The 18,189-nt window shown below is 40.9% G+C and overlaps 1 protein-coding gene across 3 annotated transcripts in view; it reads right to left on the bottom strand.

Annotated features, from left to right (window-relative positions):
• Positions 1–16,749, bottom strand: part of DENND4C (DENN domain containing 4C) — a 70,698-nt gene extending 53,949 nt beyond the window's left edge. For all 3 annotated transcript variants that reach the window (XM_082783591.1, XM_082783592.1, XM_082783593.1), the window contains exon 1: positions 16,624–16,749. The gene's annotated coding sequence lies outside the window, so the exon portion shown is untranslated. The remainder of the gene's footprint in view (positions 1–16,623) is intronic.
• Between the last annotated feature and the right edge of the window lie 1,440 nt (positions 16,750–18,189).

Raw genomic sequence — 18,189 nt, 5'->3', positions numbered from 1 at the left:
GCCGTAACTGCGATATTCTTGACCCTAAACAGCATGAAGCTGCATCAGGGGACATTCAGACGGGTGTTAGGGAAAGGTCCTTCACTGAGAGGGTGGTCGGGCCCTGGGACAGGCTCCCCAGGGCAGTGGTCAAGGCACTGAGCCTGCTGGGCTTCCAGAAGCGTTTGGACACTGCTCTGACACATGGTCTGATTTTTGGGTGGTCCTGTGTGAAGCCAGGAATTGGGCTCGAGGATCCCTGTGGATCCCTTCTGACTCAGCATATTCTACGATTCTAAATCACAAAAACAAAATGACAGCTTTTCAGCCTATTTTCAATATAATCAAAGTCCAGAAATGTCATTAAATGAAAATACTGATGAACCGATGGTCAAAGAATTGAAAGTTTAAAGATATTTCTGCAAGTGATAAATGACTAACGCAACTTTGCAATCTATTTACTTCTATCTTCTTTCAGACGCTACCAGTCTCCAAGAACCACAATGAGTGGAAACTGCTTACTATTTACAATTTACTCAATTGTAAATGACTGAAGAACTTATAAAAGATGGCATAGTTTCCTCAAAACAGAAAATATTTTTGTAACAAGACTGCAAAGGAAATAAGTTTCATTCCAGACTCTAGAATAACTTCAGCATTTTTTGTGGACTGTGGTTGAAAGACAGATTTTGAAGGCAATCAGCCTACACAATTAAGAGTTTTAAGCATAGATGTTAAACACAGCTCAGGACTTCTACACAAATGCTCTGTCGTGTAAACGAATTATACTTGGCTATTGGCAGTAAACAAGTTAGAAGAAAAATGCACACACATTCTATCCTCTGGATTTGTTCCTAAAATGAGCTGGCTTAAAGATCAAGAAAGATAAGGATACTGAATTCACTAAACTAATTTAAAAGACATAGACTCTAGTGGTTGGATACAAGGCAGCGTGTCAGGAGGTCATCTGCAACACTTGGAAAATTTGCTGGCTACAATCCAAGTACGAGAGAAAATTTAGTATGCTTTTTCAACCACTGCACTAGGCAAATCTTCATAGACCACACAAAGACTACCATAAACAACCAATTACCCGGTATAGAGCTTAAGCTATGTAACCAAGTCTTTATTCTTGTAACTTCTCCATTATTTCCAGTGTACTAATCAGTAGGGAGAAAAGATATGGGCAGTTTATTTACCTTTATGAACATTCAAAAAGAAATGCTCCTTGCTGTAGTACAGAAGGGGGAGAGATCTGGTTATTCTTCTTTACTCATACAGCGATTTCTTTTATCTTGTGCTGAGAGTAATTGCTACGGAACAGGAAGAACAATTTGTTTCCCATTTGTATAAAAGAATCTTCACTGATGCTTCTTAAATTTCAGCTTTATACCACAGCAACTAGTCCAGAATTTCTTTTAAAGAGTCACTTTGGTAATGTTCCTGATTCACATTAAAAGCCTTACACAGCAAACACACACATTAGGGAGTTTAAATATGTAATCAGCAAGACAACCACTCTTCTTGAAGTAAAGTGGCAACAGCTACTCTAGAACTGAAAATGGAAAAGAGGTACAGCTAGGATGCACTAACCCTTCAGCTTTCCCCTGCTCCTCCATTTCAAATGCCAAAATCTTTAAGTAATATTTCACAGCAGCTGTAAAGATAAAGGGTTGGCAACATTTGTGTGAAGAAGTTTCTTTGGACAGGAGAAGTTAGAACCTTAGGGCCTGAACTTAGCAAGTTTGACCGCCAGCAAGGATTTGGACACCTAGGAGTTTTATCTCTACGGCCATTTATTAAAAAATAAAATTAAAAAAAAAAAATAGCAATACAGTTGTGAAAGGACTGAAACTACCATTGCTTATAAAGTGTGTACTAATACTATAAATACAATTTTTTTTTTTTTTTTAGAACTTCACAGAGGTGTAATTGCATCAACAATATTGCATTGACAACACAATATTGCACCAACAGTACTGCTTTCTTCTGTTTTTTAAACTATTCCCTAGTTGTATTTCATAACCCCAGAAAGCATACAGTGAAGGCAGTTCTTATTGTTAACTGTATTCAAGAAAAGAGAATGATTGCTTTTGTTTTATGTGCCTCAGATTTAGTCTTTCTTTAACTGGATTTTAAGAGGCAGGAGCTAATAATCAAAGTCACTTGGAAAAGCAAACAGGAATGCAATCATGGACTATACTTGGCAATCAAAACTTGTTTGGATTTTTATTTTTTTTTTTTAACACAACATACAGATGTGATTTTAGCACACGGATGTACCCATGTAAGCCTTAAGTGTAAGCAACATATGCAAAGAGTCACCAATGCTGCAGTGTAAGACCCAGAACGTACTGGAGTATACACAAGTTCCGAAGAGCTTGCATTCCTGCTGTTTGTCCATCCCAACATATCTTCACTAATATCACTCACATCAGCATGCTAGTCCATACTTCGCCACTTCCAAGCAAGCCCATTTCACAGAATCACAGAATTTTCTAGGTTGGAAGAGACCTGAAGGTCATCGAGTCCAACCTCTGACCTAACGCTAACAGTCCCCACTAAACCATTTCCCTATACAACTCCAGCCCATACATCCAAGTTTGGTACAAGTTTGACAACATAAATCAGGCCTTACACGTGCATCACAGATGATGGTTTAATACTACTACAAAGCAAAACTGGAATATTAAACAATGTTGAACTAGTTCATCCTGAATGATGCAGTGTTATCAAACACTTAAATGTCATTAGCAACACATAGGGAAATCGTACAGACATGTCTCTATCAGTTCTTTGAAGCACACTTTACTATACGTTAAGGACACACCACGTCTATTAACAACAAAAGGTAAAGTAACACAGCATACCATTAATACCGACCAGGACTAAAACAGAAAAAAAAAATGTAGTCCACTGCTTATTAGCTGCATACAATCTGCAACAGAAGAAAAATACTTCCTAGATGTGCATTTAAAGACTCTTTTTTTGGAATGCATAACACATTGTCATAAATCATGAAATGTAACAGCAGTTGCAGTCTCTTGATTAAATCGCAAGATCATTTAAAAATCTAGAGTTGCAAAAATAACTCTGTAGACATGCAATGCCCCACTTCTACCTGTCTTAACAGAACCAGCTGTGGAACAAGAATGGTTGCATGTCACCCGAGACTGGGTCTGAACATGCACATATGCAAATAGCGGGCCATTCCTTCATAACAGTTTTCAAGTAAACATTTGAGAATGTAATGGTTGCACAACTGAAGGACCTTACAAGCTACAAGCTGATTATCTCATAGAAGTCTATGTTAAAATGAAAAGCAAATTTAAGGACAAGGTGAAAGACAAAAGGCATGTCCATTTAATGAATTATTCTTATGGCATGGCCTTTTATCAGGTAATTGAACTTCACCCAGAAAACAAGTTGGGTCCAGGTCTGGTACTGCAAGTAATAAACAATGGCTTTTTATGCTAGATTGCTGGAAGTTTGAACATATTCAAAGGAGAACAAAAGTTAACTTCATACTAGCTGTTTGTGTACCTGATTGTTTTCCATGCATAAAATTCAGGCATAAAACAAATGCAATCAACTTGACAGGAAAGTCTTCTAATGCCTTCAAAGTAGATTAGGGCATTACACTATGAAGGTAACAGAAAAATCACATCAAACCACCTCTTGTAAAAAAAAAATCCTATGGAAACAAAGGCACCAAGCCTAGAAACAATTAGATCAAACCTGTCTTCTCTTCCCCACCCTCACTTCTAGAAATAAGTTAAGCAACATAGTTCTGCAAACTGGATGTTTGAGAACAAAACCCCTTTTGTGTTAAGCTTCTGAAATACTAGAAAATAAACTGCACTTTACAACTTGATGAAACACAAAAACCCAGCACCAAATTAGCAGACATTCTTAAAACCCAAAGACCAAAGGTTAAAACACCACAGGTGGGGAAAATAATATATATTTTTTTTTCCACACTTTTAGTTTTCATAACATTTAAGATGGCTATAGACATCAAAAATTCTTTAAAACTTCACTGGGGCAGGCATTTGGTATCTCTGGCTATTACTGACATTTTCATGAGCACCACTAGCAGAAAATACTCCACGTGTATAATGGGAAACAGGTGCCTCTACTCTTCCAATGTAGTTTTTCTTTTTCAGTTTCAAGCTTGGCTTGAAATGAGAGAACAGCGTGCTTCATATGAAGAAGGGATGGTGAGGAAATGAACTTAGTTTTGTAAATCCACTAGTGTAATAAGTGATAATTACCTAACTCGCTAGTTTTGTGAGGCATATATATTCTGCCACTGAAGCATCAATTTTATTATTGAGAAGTCTAACAGCTTTTCTGGTCTGTTTTAGGACTAAATAGAAACCATTTAAAATAATTTTACCCTTGAACAAAATATATTATTGTTCTTAATTACCTTGAATTTTCCTTGGATTTTTATTTTCCTGTCCTACGTGCAATTCCTTGGATTGCTTTAACAAAAATAATCAAGAGAGGGAGCTAGTCACAAATTTTCAACTTTAATAAGTTGGAATTACTCTGTCGAGACAAAAATAAACTACTGAAAACATTATATTTGAAATAAAAACATCACATTTTTTTTAACTGTGTTTTTAGTCAGATTTTTTTTTTTGAGATTGCCAGCAAAACCAGTTACTGTTGCTGCAAAACTGTGAGCCAATGATATTATGATATATAAGCTTGTGTCAAACACAGCAATGCTTTCAAAGTGAAGTTGTGCAGTAACAGCTTGAACAGCTATTTATGAATTACAACTGACTGAAAATGACACTCAGTTAACAGATCCTGTGACCCAGGACGGTCACAAGCGTGAAAATGCCACTCAGAAACATCTTACTTTGACGGGGAGGATTGGGGCAGTAAGAAACAAAACCTACACCAGTCTCTCTCTGCCATACTCTATAGTTCATTTTTTCTATTGCACAGTAATTCCAAGTTGTCCAGTGGTATAAAAATTGGAGTGGTTACAGACTGCGAGGCCAAAACACAAATTCTGAAGTGACCTACAGGGACTGGAAGAGAAACAGCTGGAATCAATGAAAGCAAGTTTGGTACCAGTAAATGAAGATCTATTGCCAAGGACAGAAAGCAGAAATGGAAAAGATGTGAGAAGGGAAGAATGATAATCAGCAAGCAGTTCAGCTATACTCATTTAATAAACCAGTCTCATCTTGTTTTATCAGTGTTGTATCCAAACTGTTCTTTAATGTAGCAGAAAATAACTACTCCAGACACTGGGCAGAAAGAGTCCAAAAGAAAAAATTATTAATAAAAATATTATAAGAAGATTAATAAGAAAGATAACAATGCTAGTTCTCAGAGCAAGAAAAGTACATTATAAAATGTACTTACTGCCCAGTTGCAAGCTTTAAAGGTTAGCCATGCTCAGTTTTATGTAATGACTGAAACATCTGCAGCCCTGGAAACATTCTTTGTTAGAGAAGGCTTTCTGTAATTGGAAACTCTGCTGGAGCAAAGCCAAATATAGTAGCCTGAAACAAAAATAAAACAGTAAAGAAAAAGTCAAGAGACAATAGTCCAGTGGTTAAGTGCCCTCTGGGAGCCCAAAATCTCCTAGACTGTTTTTCTGGTAGCTTCTTGGGCCTTTTTTTTTTTTTTTTTTTCCTCTGAGCGGGCAGGGCTGGACTGCATTTTGTTTTTGAGAAATCGAAAGGAGAGAGGAAAAGATGTTCTGTTTCAAAAGCATCTCAGAGGTCACCCACAAGTTCTGTTTACCAGGCACTTGAAAGTTAAGTATTAGCATTGGAACTATTTTGCCAGAATCATCCTTCAATTTCATTTCTGCTAATGGTCCACAACACAATCAACCAAATGCTTCTTGAAATCTCCATAAACAGGGCTCCACAGACCTAGCGTGTCTCTTTCACTGGCTTTGAAGGAACACTGGTTTCCTCGTTTTTATCTTTTGGGGAAAAAATGCTGCAGGAGGCTGTAGACTGTCATTCTTCTCTCTCGATCTCTCCTCTGACATCTTTATCGCGTCAAACACAAGCTCCTTCGTCCACACTTTCAGAGCTTCAGAGCCTATCCCCACCCCACTAAACACCCCCAGTTATCAAGAGGATGACTCACATTTCTATTTGGCCTTTGACGGCAGCCTCAAATCACTCAGTTTCACGTCAGCATTTTCATTCTTTCTCTGCTGCTTTTCAAGCTTGGCAGGAGTTTATTAACACTTCAGAAAGTCTGTCTTTTAATCCTCTTGCCAATTCCTCATTAAGAAACACTCTTTTGCCAAGATGGCTTGAAAAGGCCCAAACCACATGCTTGATAGAAGTTAGAATATTCATGTCTTTTGTTTTATGCTTCAGCAGTAAGGAGCCCAGTGGAGGAAGTGTCTTTCTGTTCTTCATGCAGCACCAGCCATATCATAATCTTGATCTGCAGCATGGTTTTGCAGTGAGGGTTTGCACTAGCACATCTGCAGCAAGCGCGGAAGGAGTATGAGCTAGGCCTCAGAGCGACTCCTCTGCAAGGTGACCTGTGAAGTGGCTGAGGTAATGAACTTACTACAAACACACAGCGTGAAAAGCTTAGGCAGGCGTGTAATGCCTGAAATCGTATGCCTTCAGTTTTCAGAACTGCTTCCTGCATTGTCAAACGTTGTAGCAAAACCTCCTGAAGATAAGCCCTTCGTTTAATATTTAACATATTCCTAGATAAATGATAGTAAAAAAAACGGATCACGGCAACCTCAGGAAGTACAGTAACAGGCAACAGTTGCCTCTCATGCTTTTTCTAACTTATTTTGAAGGATATTCACGAGAAGATCCATGCAGCCGCACTCCAAAACTCCAAAGGCCAGATGAAAGGGACCAAAGCCACCCAGCAGATATGAAAGGGATCTCAATATTAAAAGTATGGAAATGGAAAAACGTTTACAAATAAAAGTCATCAAGTAAAATGCGTACCTTCAAAGCATACATTAGAAGTGACTCAAACTCTTCATTACGACTGTAACTCATTCTCCAGAATAAACATGAAAATATTACCAAAGTTCATTCTGACAAAAGTAATTTTTATTCACAGGCAAGAAAGTTATTCTATGGAAAATCCGATGCATATTTTCTCATTTCTTTTATGCTAAAATGATCAGTCACTTGTGAGGCAACAAAAACATCTAATTTCTACCACAAAACCAAAAAAATCTTTTCCCCCTTTCTGAATTCTGCAATATATTTTAATAAATGTAGACTTCCATCTCTTGAAAGCCCTTAGTTACTAATCCTTGTTTCTTGTTGTGCTCAGTTATATTCCTGAGCATATACTCAAGAAAACAGAGTATTTGAATCCTTTAAAGCCTGAGCATGTCGCAAATGCAAGATTATTAGAGTTTTGAAATGATGCTGTTTATTATACAAACTCCTGAAGAAAACAGTTGTGAAAGATTATGTATTAGAAAGATGCTACTACTTGCACAGATGAATGTATCAGTAAATATTTTCCTCAAGCAATTAAAAAAAAAAAAAGCTGTTGAAGAACAGCAAACTGAGATTCTTTCTGTCATTAAATCCTATCATTCAACAAACGGCAAGTAAATGTGTAGGTTGATTACACATATTTTGACTTTCCTTGTAATATTATTATCTAACAATCAAAATACCTATGCTGTATTACTCAGTGGTAGAGTTCTCAGGCAAGACATCTACAGGAAAGTGATTTTATACAGACTTTAAAAAAGTAAGATTGCTTAAGTCGGATCTTACAAAGAATATACCAACACACACAAAGATCAGGGAAGAAAAGATAACTTTAAAATAAATCAGCCAACATTACAAGCAGTATCCAACGTATCTGTCTAAAAGTCTGGAAAATATCCATTCAGAGAACCTAGAAGTTACATATGATAGGATTCTGAAAGCAAAGTTGGTTATTAAGTCATACTCTATTGTGCACAGCGTGGATTTACTGTTTAATCCTGTTGTGCCCCTCATACTATTGTTATTACCCTATTTGAAATAGCTATTTCTGTCAAAGTTTAAATTATGAACTTGTCTTTAAAGTGCTTATGTTAACATATGCACTCCTATTTAGAATGCTGTTCGTGCATGTTTTTATGTAGTAAGTGGTTTAGTAACACATTAAGAAGAAAGGAAGCATGTCCCCTTAGAAAGAAAAAAATCTGTTTTGTTTCCTAAAGAAGGCTACGGCAATTGTGGATGTAATTTACTATTGCCAGCATTTATATTTCTAATTAAATCATCTTGGAAAGGTCAAATTCAATTTAGAGAACCAATCTCTTTCTTGTTTTTCTCAAGGCTGATAAAAAATTCAAACAGACAACCTTTCCCAAGATTTATTTCCCCGCACAACTCACACAACAGCACAGACCCATCACTAAAGCCAATGCCTGGTTACAGTGGCATACACACAGGCATGAGGCTACATTCAGGGTGGACTGAAATTCAGAATTTCTCACTTTGCAAAATCCACCATGCAGTTATTTAACGTATTACTGTCTGCAGTAAGACACAGGTTGGCCAACAGTTACATAGTGAGAGCATTTCAGTCCCCGCTCAAAAGAAAGGAAATCACACAGACCTCAGTAACACTGTTTTAATGCTTTCAATTCTGAGATTTATTTTTTTTTTTTTCTTCTCGCTCTGTCATTTTTTGACAGGGTGCAGGCAGCACCAACACTGAGCACTGACAAAAAAGGAACACAGATAGAGTCATCTGCAGTAACTTTGAACTTAACAACCTGGACAACTCAAAAGCAAAGTATTTTAATGCAGATGTTCAATCCAGTCGTCTTCCCTTAGAGGAAAGTCAACACATAGAACAGAGGTGTGAAAACTCCTCAAGGATTAAAAAAAGCTGGGTAGGATGACTAAATGTTCACAGCAAAACCTGAAAAATGTTTTCTTCTGCAACTCAGAGATTTCTGTTCAAGACAAAGTCAATAACCACTGAACAAAATACACTGCTGAATAACACCATAGTTTTTTGTTTGTTTGTTTGTTTTTTAAGTGAAGGGGAAAATAAATAAATATACAGATAGATAGATCACCAGCAGTATGATCCATCAAGTTTGTCTCAAGTATTGTAGGCCACTTTTCAAGCTTTGGGGCCTTTACAGCACAGGTAAAATACCTCCAATGCCAACAAAGAATTTTCACTTCTGTCAAGCAAGCATACCAGTTCAGGATGAGATTTTTTAAAAGGTTCAAGAGACAAAAGGCATTTGAGGCTCAAAGTATAATTTTCTTTCTCAGATTTGTTCATCATCTGGTTCTACAGCTAGAAAAGCAGTCTAAAGTTAGAGGAACAACTTATTTATAGATTTTTTTTTCCCTCCAAACAGAATCACTTAGTTCAGAGAGATTAAGAAGCAAAGGTTTTGAGGTTAACAGTGCAAACAACATACGTGTACTGTGAATCTCACAGAAGAAAGGATAAAAACTATAAAAATGACTATGCGCAGCATTTCTTCTGTTTTCTTTAAATTAAACTGAAATGTCACATTAGTCATTACATTCATGGTGAATGAGTCATCATAATCCAAAGGAACTTAAGGCCTTCACATGTAATTATCTTACAAGATGACATCTACAGCAAAAGTATATATACCACGGTTTGAAAAAGACACTGCCTTTTTAAAGAAAGCATGAGGCACACACTAGGTGTTTTTTGAAAACAGAAACTCTTTGGATTACCTATTCCTGCACAACTTTCTCCTTCGTTTATTAAGCCTAATGCTAATGGCTTAGTTTTTCCCTAGAAGAGTTGTACCAGCGTAGCCAGAAGTGAAAAAAAAAAAAAAAAAAAAAAGAATTATTTTCAGAGACATACAGGTATTATAGTATAAGCCCCAGAGCAGGTACACCACCGTCAGCAAAACCAATTTTTTGTTTGCAAAGCTTGTTTCTACTTATGACTTGTGATTTTCTTGTACCAGTAAGGCTTCGAGTTTGCTTATGTAGTTTATTAGTATAGAAGACATTAATGATGCTCTTCTCCTATTTTATCCAGAGAACAAACAAACAACAACAACAACAAAAAAAGATAGTGAGAATGACTACTTCAAGCCTAAGGTAAAACCAAGAGAAATAAAAAAATAAAAATAAAAAGTTCAGTAAGAATGCATCCCCAAGATTATGCATAATTTTAAGGTCAGAAAAAAGTCTAGTCTTTCACTGATGAGTCTAACTGCGAGGATCAACTTCAAGAGTCAAATTAACGTTGTATGGGTGACTGGTAGACTTGCTTTATCTGGTTTAATCAGAACTCTGAGAAAACAGTCACATACTTATGCAGTTAGGAAGTTCTCCCTTTTATGTCCTGCTTACCCTCTAATATTCAGAACTGCAAACAAACCTGGATGAGGCATAATGCGCCAGTAAAACATTTTAAAATTCTACTCAGTTCATTAACAAACCACATCTATACATCACAGTGGATCATGATTTAGAAAGCTTACAAGCAAGTGACTTTATTCTTCCTCCTCCTGCTATATCCAAATTTTAATTTGTAGATGTTTCTGGGACCTGTTCAGAAAAGAAAACCTGACCTCAAATGGTTAGCTTTCATAAGTTCCTTCTACAGGACCTGGAAAGAGAAGCTTCAAAGGATAATTCAGAGCAGCTACAGTGAAGCTTATACTAGAAATTGTTCCCTAAGAAGTAAGCTGTGAACAGCAGAGGAAGAAAGGAGACAAGAAAGATGGGTCTCCCTAACCTAAAATATACTTCTTTAAATATTCCTCTCTTTAGTCACATCCTCAGTGTCTTCAAAAACTTAACAGTTGTAAGATACATCCTTTATGTGCATGAAACATTTCTCAGGCTACCCATACCCTTGTAGGGATTTCATCTGGTAAACATACAGCATACTTTCAATCACTTTAGGAATCTTGGAAAAGATATCATCTGTGCTTTCAAAAAGAAAACAAAACACACACACAAAACTCAGTATAGCTGGGTTCACACTACCTTCAAGCACAACAATTTTCTGCCACTTACATCCAGATATCCGTCAGTTTATATTCTCATTAGGGTCATTCACTACTCAAATTCATTACGGCCAGTTACACTCAAAATGTAATTGGAAGAACTCAAAACGTAAAGAAAACGAAGACATTGGTCTAAATTTTTCCCTGATCTAGTCAAGCTGCTGCAGTTACTTCCAAGGATGGCTGGTCGATCAACTATCGAAAAAACTGGCCACACCTGTTTGCAGATTTTGCAATAGCCCCATTCAATGATTAGAGTAACTGACTGAACTACCTGTTGCCGTGACTCAGCAGTTTGCCTTATGTTTCCTTTCTATAAGTCTCTATGAGATGAAGACAGACATCCTGCAGAAATTTCAAGGCTTAAACATCTAGATATAGTTTGCCTCGATTTCTTGATTTTCCTGAAACATTAAGTGCTTGAATGTCTTTTTCATCACATGCTGCTCCTAACTAACTGCTCTCTAGTTGTTGTACTCTTCCCTACATTCAACCACATTTTTACATCTTCTTATAGCAGAAAGAGTTTCCACATTATAGAGACAAGACAGGAAGACACCTTACTTGCAAGATTGAAACCTACATCAGGTTTCTTATCTGGGTGAGAATCTAGTTTCTTCCCCAAAGAACAACAAAGAAGGCTAGAGCCATGCTATGTGACACCAGGAATAGCACCGCTGGGTTAGGAGGGAAGTTTTGCTTTCACCAGTAACACAATGCCCCAACGCGAAGGACTCGCAAAGGGGAAGAGGAGCACTGAAGAATGCATCAGCGACTGGACTTCAGCTTAAGCGTTACTGATCAAAGACTGTAATTAATTAGAAAGGCAAAAGCTATCACTGAAATGAGTAAGTCTGGGGAGAAAGAAAAAAACATGGGGTTCTTTGCCTTGCTAGTAAAAAATAGCTATTTTTTGTAGTAGAGCTGCAATTCGTTCAGAACTGGAAAACACTTTCATTTCAAGAGGAAGAAAGCTTCAACTACTTTGGAGACTTGTAATTGTAAACTCAGCTTTTGCTGCCAGAGTTGAACACCTTAATTTGCAAGTCAATCCCTGATTTACACTATTTGTAACATCTTTTAAACAGAAAAGCACAGGCTTTTGGTTGATGTTTGAAAAGCATCAAGTCTCTTTAGAGACGTTTTTGAGAGCAAAGGAAAGGAACTGTAATGTCGCAAAATGAAGACAGGCCAAAGAAGAGTCCGGCAGAATTGCCTCAATGTATTTAACTGAAACAAAGTAAAAGGAATGTTTCATGAGATGCAAGCCAACCTTATTCATCAAACTGTAGGTATATTTTTCTTGTTCCCTGTACCAACAACCCTGAGATTGTTACTCTTTACTATTCAAAAAAGAGTCACATGCATAAGCAGAGAATAGCATTATAATCTTTGGTACTCTAAAAAACATCTTTAAGTTTCCTGTATGCCAAAGCCGACGGTAAACATCAGGACCCCAGATACACCCTTGAAGAACATTTAAGAGAAACACAGGAGTACAGCAAGATATTAACCAAGCCTCAGCCTTCTGCTCTATCCCACTTTGGAACGTATGCCCCAGTGTATTCCTAAAACCTGAGAATATGTTCACATGCACATATTTTATGACAGAGGTAGTCACAAGAATAACTAAACAACAAGCAGTCCCACTCCACCAGAACCTATTTCACAGCCCAGAAACTGTCTTGAACTCACCTTTTCAGGCTCTAACAACTGTTTGCACAGAAGCCAATGTCAGCCTTCAGCTCCACGACTTTGCAAAAACAAAGCATGGTCATTCTCATCACACAAATGGATTTTTTCCAGCAACAGTAATTCTTTACCACACAGGAAAAAAAGCAGCATCACATTTTTATATAACCAAGGACAAGAATTTTGCATATCAGAGTTTGTGAGGGGGATGATTTTTGTAGCAAGACGGAAGCTAAGAAGTAGATCAAAGTCCAAAGACTTCAGTTTGCAGTCTCACATAAGCACTATATGAGGAAAGCAGGTCTTGTGCTGCAGTGTAGCAAAGTGATTCTCATTTTACAAATATGATTAAGCAGTAATGGACAACTACGTGGCAATTCGCATAGGAGGCAACTTAATAACATGACTGTGAACCCCATTTTTAGAGCTTGTCCACACCAAGATGTTGAGTATCTTGAATATCATTCAAGACAGTGACATGCTTCAGGTTGACAAGCAAACACAAGAAAAAAAAAAAGTTCCACCAGCCAAATTTCTACAGCACAAATTACCTCTGAACAAAAAAGAAGCCAAGTTAGAGGTTACAGATGCTTTTTGCTGCCTTTTTCCACTCAGAACTGACTGCAACAGGAAAGGAGGCCCTGCAATGTGAGAACAATATATAGACTACCAAAGACATTAAAGTTTACACACATACTGAATGCTCTATGCTTGTAGCTGCCACTGAAATTTATCTGTAAACTCTACGAATAAGAGAGGCTATCTTTTACATGACAGTCAAAAGACTACCTTAACTTCCTCTTGAATGTTTGGCAATTATACCTTTCCCACCTCATTCTGCTAAGACTTTATTCCTTCTTTATATTTAAACAAACACAGATCTGCACATCAAAGCTACCTTTGGAACTTATTTGTCCTTAAAGCATACCAAGGCTGAACTCCAAACACACTTCTCCAGTGGTCAAAGACAGACCAAAGAAAGACCACATTTATACAGATTCTGTTCCAAGCACTGTATTTCAACAATACGTGCCACTGCTACTCGCTATGAAAATTCATACATGTTGAATCAGAGGGATGCTATCCATATTGTTACTTGTATATCCTTCTGTGCTAACCATCTAACTTGATCAAAATTGGGAAACATCTTCACTCGTAAGAGACTACAAGAGTTAATCAGAACGAAATCCAATACACAACCTTTGATTATTCAAACACTCAAGCAAGAAAACAAATGTGCATGGCCCAAGATCTCATTACAGTTACTTTAACCAACCTTAACCTAAGAAGAAACAGTCGAATGTAATGTTATCCTTATCCATTTATATTTAAGAAAATGTCCATCTTAATTTAGAAGCCAATTAAAAGAAAATGCAATTCTTGTTATTTTTACAGCTATTACTGCTATGCATGCTAGTAACCATTTTAACATAGATATCTGAAGTATCGTATATTGGTTTCCCTCCTGGATTCTTCCATTGTACTACTGTCCTGGTTTCAGTTAGGATACAGTTAATTTTCCTCCTACTAGCTGCTAGGGTGCTATGTTTTGGCTTAGGATGAGAAGAGTGCTGATAACACCCCGATGTTTTAATTGTTGCAGAGCAGTGGTTACACCAAGCCAAGGATGTTTCAGCTTCTTGCTCTGTCCTGCCAGTGTGCAGGCTGGGAGTGCAGCACGAGCTGGGAGGGGACAGACCCAGCACAGCTGACCCAAACTGGCCAAAGGGGTATTCCATACCATCTGGGGTCATGCTGAACAATACACAGGGGTGGCTAGCAGGGGTGGGAGCGCCAGCTGCTCAGGGATAGGCTGGGCATCAGTCAATGGGTGGTGAGCAATTGCATTGTGCATCACTTGTTTCGTACACATTATTATTCTTAGTACTATCATCACTATTATTATTGTTATTATTATTTTCCTGTCTTATTAAACTGTCTTTATCTCAACTCACGGGCTTCACTTTCCCATTTCTCTCCCCCATCCCAGAGAAGGAGGGTGAGTGAACGGCTGTGTGGTGTTGAGCTGCCGGCCGGGTTAAACCACTACAACTACTCAAGACAGAATGCATTACCAGCATATCAGATTTTTACCACTGGAATGGTAAAAAGCAGCCAGCCAGCCCATTATTGAAGAACTTATTAAAAAGACTTACAGTCATCATACATAATAAAAGTATATGCTATCTAACAGGATTTTGTGTGTGCGCGTGTGTGTGTGTTTTGTGTTCTTTGAGACAAGCATTTGAAATATATGCGCTAGTCTCGTTAGTCACTTAAGTTTGGTTATAATGGCCTTCAGAAAAAGTACAAATTGTCATTTTCCAAACACATATGAGGTAATTTGCATTCCATCATTATTTTTTCCCCTAAAGCACAGAGAATGTTTACTCCCTTAACTTCTGGCATACTACATTTAAAAGAGGGATGCAGAAACTTTCACTAACCTTGAATTTGGTAAACACAAGAAAAGAGCTATCAGAGGTAATTAAAAGCAAATAGCTTCCTTTTTAGCAACATCTGCAGGCTCAAATTTAGCTTGGTGAGCTATAAGTCACAATAAGCCCAGAAAATACTACAAATAGAGGGGAATACTAGTCCCTCAGAAGTCACACGGATGCAGCTGAGAGGGGAAAAAAGCAGAGAGGCGGTCAAATCGAACACGCTGTTTGTTTACAAGCTAAGCCCTGGTGTGGCAGAGCCAAAAGCTTAGCCACGGGCGTTAAGTTTGGAGCCAGCGCAACGGCCCGCGTTGGGATACGCTTGACCACAGCGGATCCCCGGAGCAGCAGATCCCCGCAGCCCAGGCATTTGATCTCGGAGCGGCCTGGCTTGGCAGGGCCCTCGAAGATCGCCTCGCGCCAACGCCCGGTGTGCGCTCCCCTACTTCTGCCCGGGTTCTGAGCCCCTTCTGCGGCAGACGCATCAACGACACGTGAAGCGGTGCTTGAACCTTTGGGAAGGGGACGCTTGGCGCTGACAGGCGCCTGGCTCAGGCTGCGAGCCGCGGACAGCCCCGCGGGCGGCCTGCCCCCGCTGCCCCCGGCCGGCGCTGAGGCAGCGCCAAGCCGCGGGGCCCCCCCGGCCGCGCCGCTCCCGCCATGACGCGGTGCCCGCCTGCCAGCCATGGCGCCGCCCGCCTCCATGTCGGCGCAGGGCAGCGGGCAGCCCCCACGCCGCTGCGCTGCCCTCCTTACAGCTCGGCCCCGCGCACAGAGCCGGGGGGTGCCCGGGGAAGGGGAAAAAAAAAAAAAAAAAAAAAAAAAAAAATGGGGAAAAGGAAGGGCGGGAGGTGCCCGCGGGGCGCTCACCTGCGCCGCCGGCCACCTGCGCCCTCCCCGCGGCGCCACCGCCCCGCCGGGGCGAGGGCCGGGCACGGTCCCGAGGGACGGGCGGCCGGCCGAGGGGGAGCACGGGAATCGGGGATAAGAGCGAGGGTTTTAACAGGAGAAAAAAAAATAATAATAAAAAAATAATAATAAATAAAAAATAATAATTTAAAAAAAAAAAAAAAAAAAGAGCCGAGAACACGCCCCCGCCCTCCCCGCCCTGCGCGGTGCAATGTCTCGCCGCGGCGCAGAAGCGCTGCCGGGGCAGGAGGAGGGAGCCGAGCCCTCGCCGGGGCTGGGGGAAGGCTCCGCGCCTCCTGCCCTGCCCTGCCCTGCCCGGCCCTTCCCTTCCCTTCCCCTCCGCCGAGGAGGAAAACCCCGGAGCGAGGGGCGAGGGAAGGGGCTGCGGGGCCGGGCCGGGCCGGGCCGGGCAGGGCGCTCCCCGCTGCGCGGCCGCTGCAAGGCGGGCACGGCGCCGGCTCCGCTCCGCTTCGCTCCGTCCCGCCGCCTGTCAGGCCCCCTGCCCCCCGCCTGCCCTCCTCCTGCCCCGCTGCCCGGCCCCCCCGGCCCGGCCCGGCCCGGCCCTGCCTCCCCTCTCCCCCCGCGGCCGCTCACCTGCCCGCAGCCGCCCCGAGGGTCGCGGAGCCTCGCCCCGCTCCTGCCGCCTCAGGAGCAGCCGGAGCCGCCGCCGCCGCTCCCGCCCGCGGAGGAAGCGGCCACCATCTTCCCTTCTCCCCCGCAAACGCCTACAGGCGGCTCCAGGGCCCGCCCCGAAAGGAGGCGGTGGCGGCGGCGGCGGCGGCCGGGACGGGGGAGCGGGCACGGGGCTCGCCCGGAGCTGCTGCTGCGGACAGGGGGCGCCCGAGCCCGGAGCCCCGAGCCCCGTGCCCCTGGGCCCGGCCGCCGCCCGCACGGGCCCCGCAGGGCGAGGGGCGCGGGGCCCCCTCGCAGCCGGCGGCCAGGTCAACCGGCCGGGCGCGGGGAGCTTGCGAGGGGGGTGCACACGCCAGGGTCTCCCAGCCCGCAGCCGGCTTTCCTGACAGGATAAATCAGAATTGTCCCCCCTCAGATAGCAAGCCAAGGGCTGTGCTGTACGTAAAAGACGAGTCTTGTAAAAGCAGACTCCAGAGCATACCTGTGTTGGAAGTGTTTGGGCTATTTTTGAGCAAAGATGCAGCCTGCTAACTCTGATTTAAAGATGCAGAATAAAGATTTATATTCACATCCACCACAAAGGAGGGTAAATCACACAAGCTACAAAATCATGAATATTTCAGTAAGTTTTCTTGATTTCCTATTTACGAAACCTTGCAGGGTAGGAAGGCTCTTGAAGATTAGGACAAGTCTTAAAGTATGCAACAACATACCTGAACAGGCTTTGCATTCATTATACTGTTATCCATGCTGTTATTTCCCAACAGATACTAAAAATCTAAGAAAATACACAAACTAGAGCATTGTTGCTTGAATATTGGTGCCGAATACCGCAGATGTGCACTGACTACTTACACGCAGTGCACTTTTCTAGCTTAAACAGTTTTTTTGTGCTGACATTTCAATTATATTCTAAATAGTCCAAGAGGAGTAGTACTAGAGTTTAAAAGCATTCATTTCAGTTTTCTGTCTAAGGTTGTGTCTTTTGAGTTAAGGGCTAAGCCTTGTCTTGTAATGATTACTTTGCAACATTGCAGTGCCAGATTTACTGCAAAATCCACTATGCTGAAGGAGGAGCAGGGATGTAATACTGTAAGACTTGCTCATCCATACAGTCTTGAAGAGACTTCAATCACTCTAAATGTGGAGTAATTTCACATCAGTAGTGTGGAAATAGAAATGTTGTTTTTGTAGAGTTACATTGTTTAGAGGAAAGGAATGTGGTATTGAGATACGCTTACAGTGATAAGAAAGCTCAGCAGGCGACCTTGTAAAATGCAGGCAACCAGATTTCTTAGAGCAGTTAGGTGAAAATCAAGGTGTTAAACCAAGTCAGATGAGTGAAGAAACATTACCACTTCAAGCAGTGAAAATGTCAAAATAAATTTGAAATTTAACAGGCCGGCAACTGAAGGCCATGCATTGTTTGTGAAGCATCAGATAGATTGTGAACCTGGATTACCCACTCAGTGGGGAAACAGGGGAGGGTCCTGTCATCAAAAGGTATATAAACTGTGTTTTGGAACT

This window comes from Aythya marila (genome assembly GCF_965140915.1).
Source record: "Aythya marila genome assembly, chromosome: Z".
Taxonomy (NCBI): domain Eukaryota; kingdom Metazoa; phylum Chordata; class Aves; order Anseriformes; family Anatidae; genus Aythya; species Aythya marila.
Note: the sequence above shows the minus strand (reverse complement) of the source record. Positions and strands in the feature narration are given on the sequence as shown.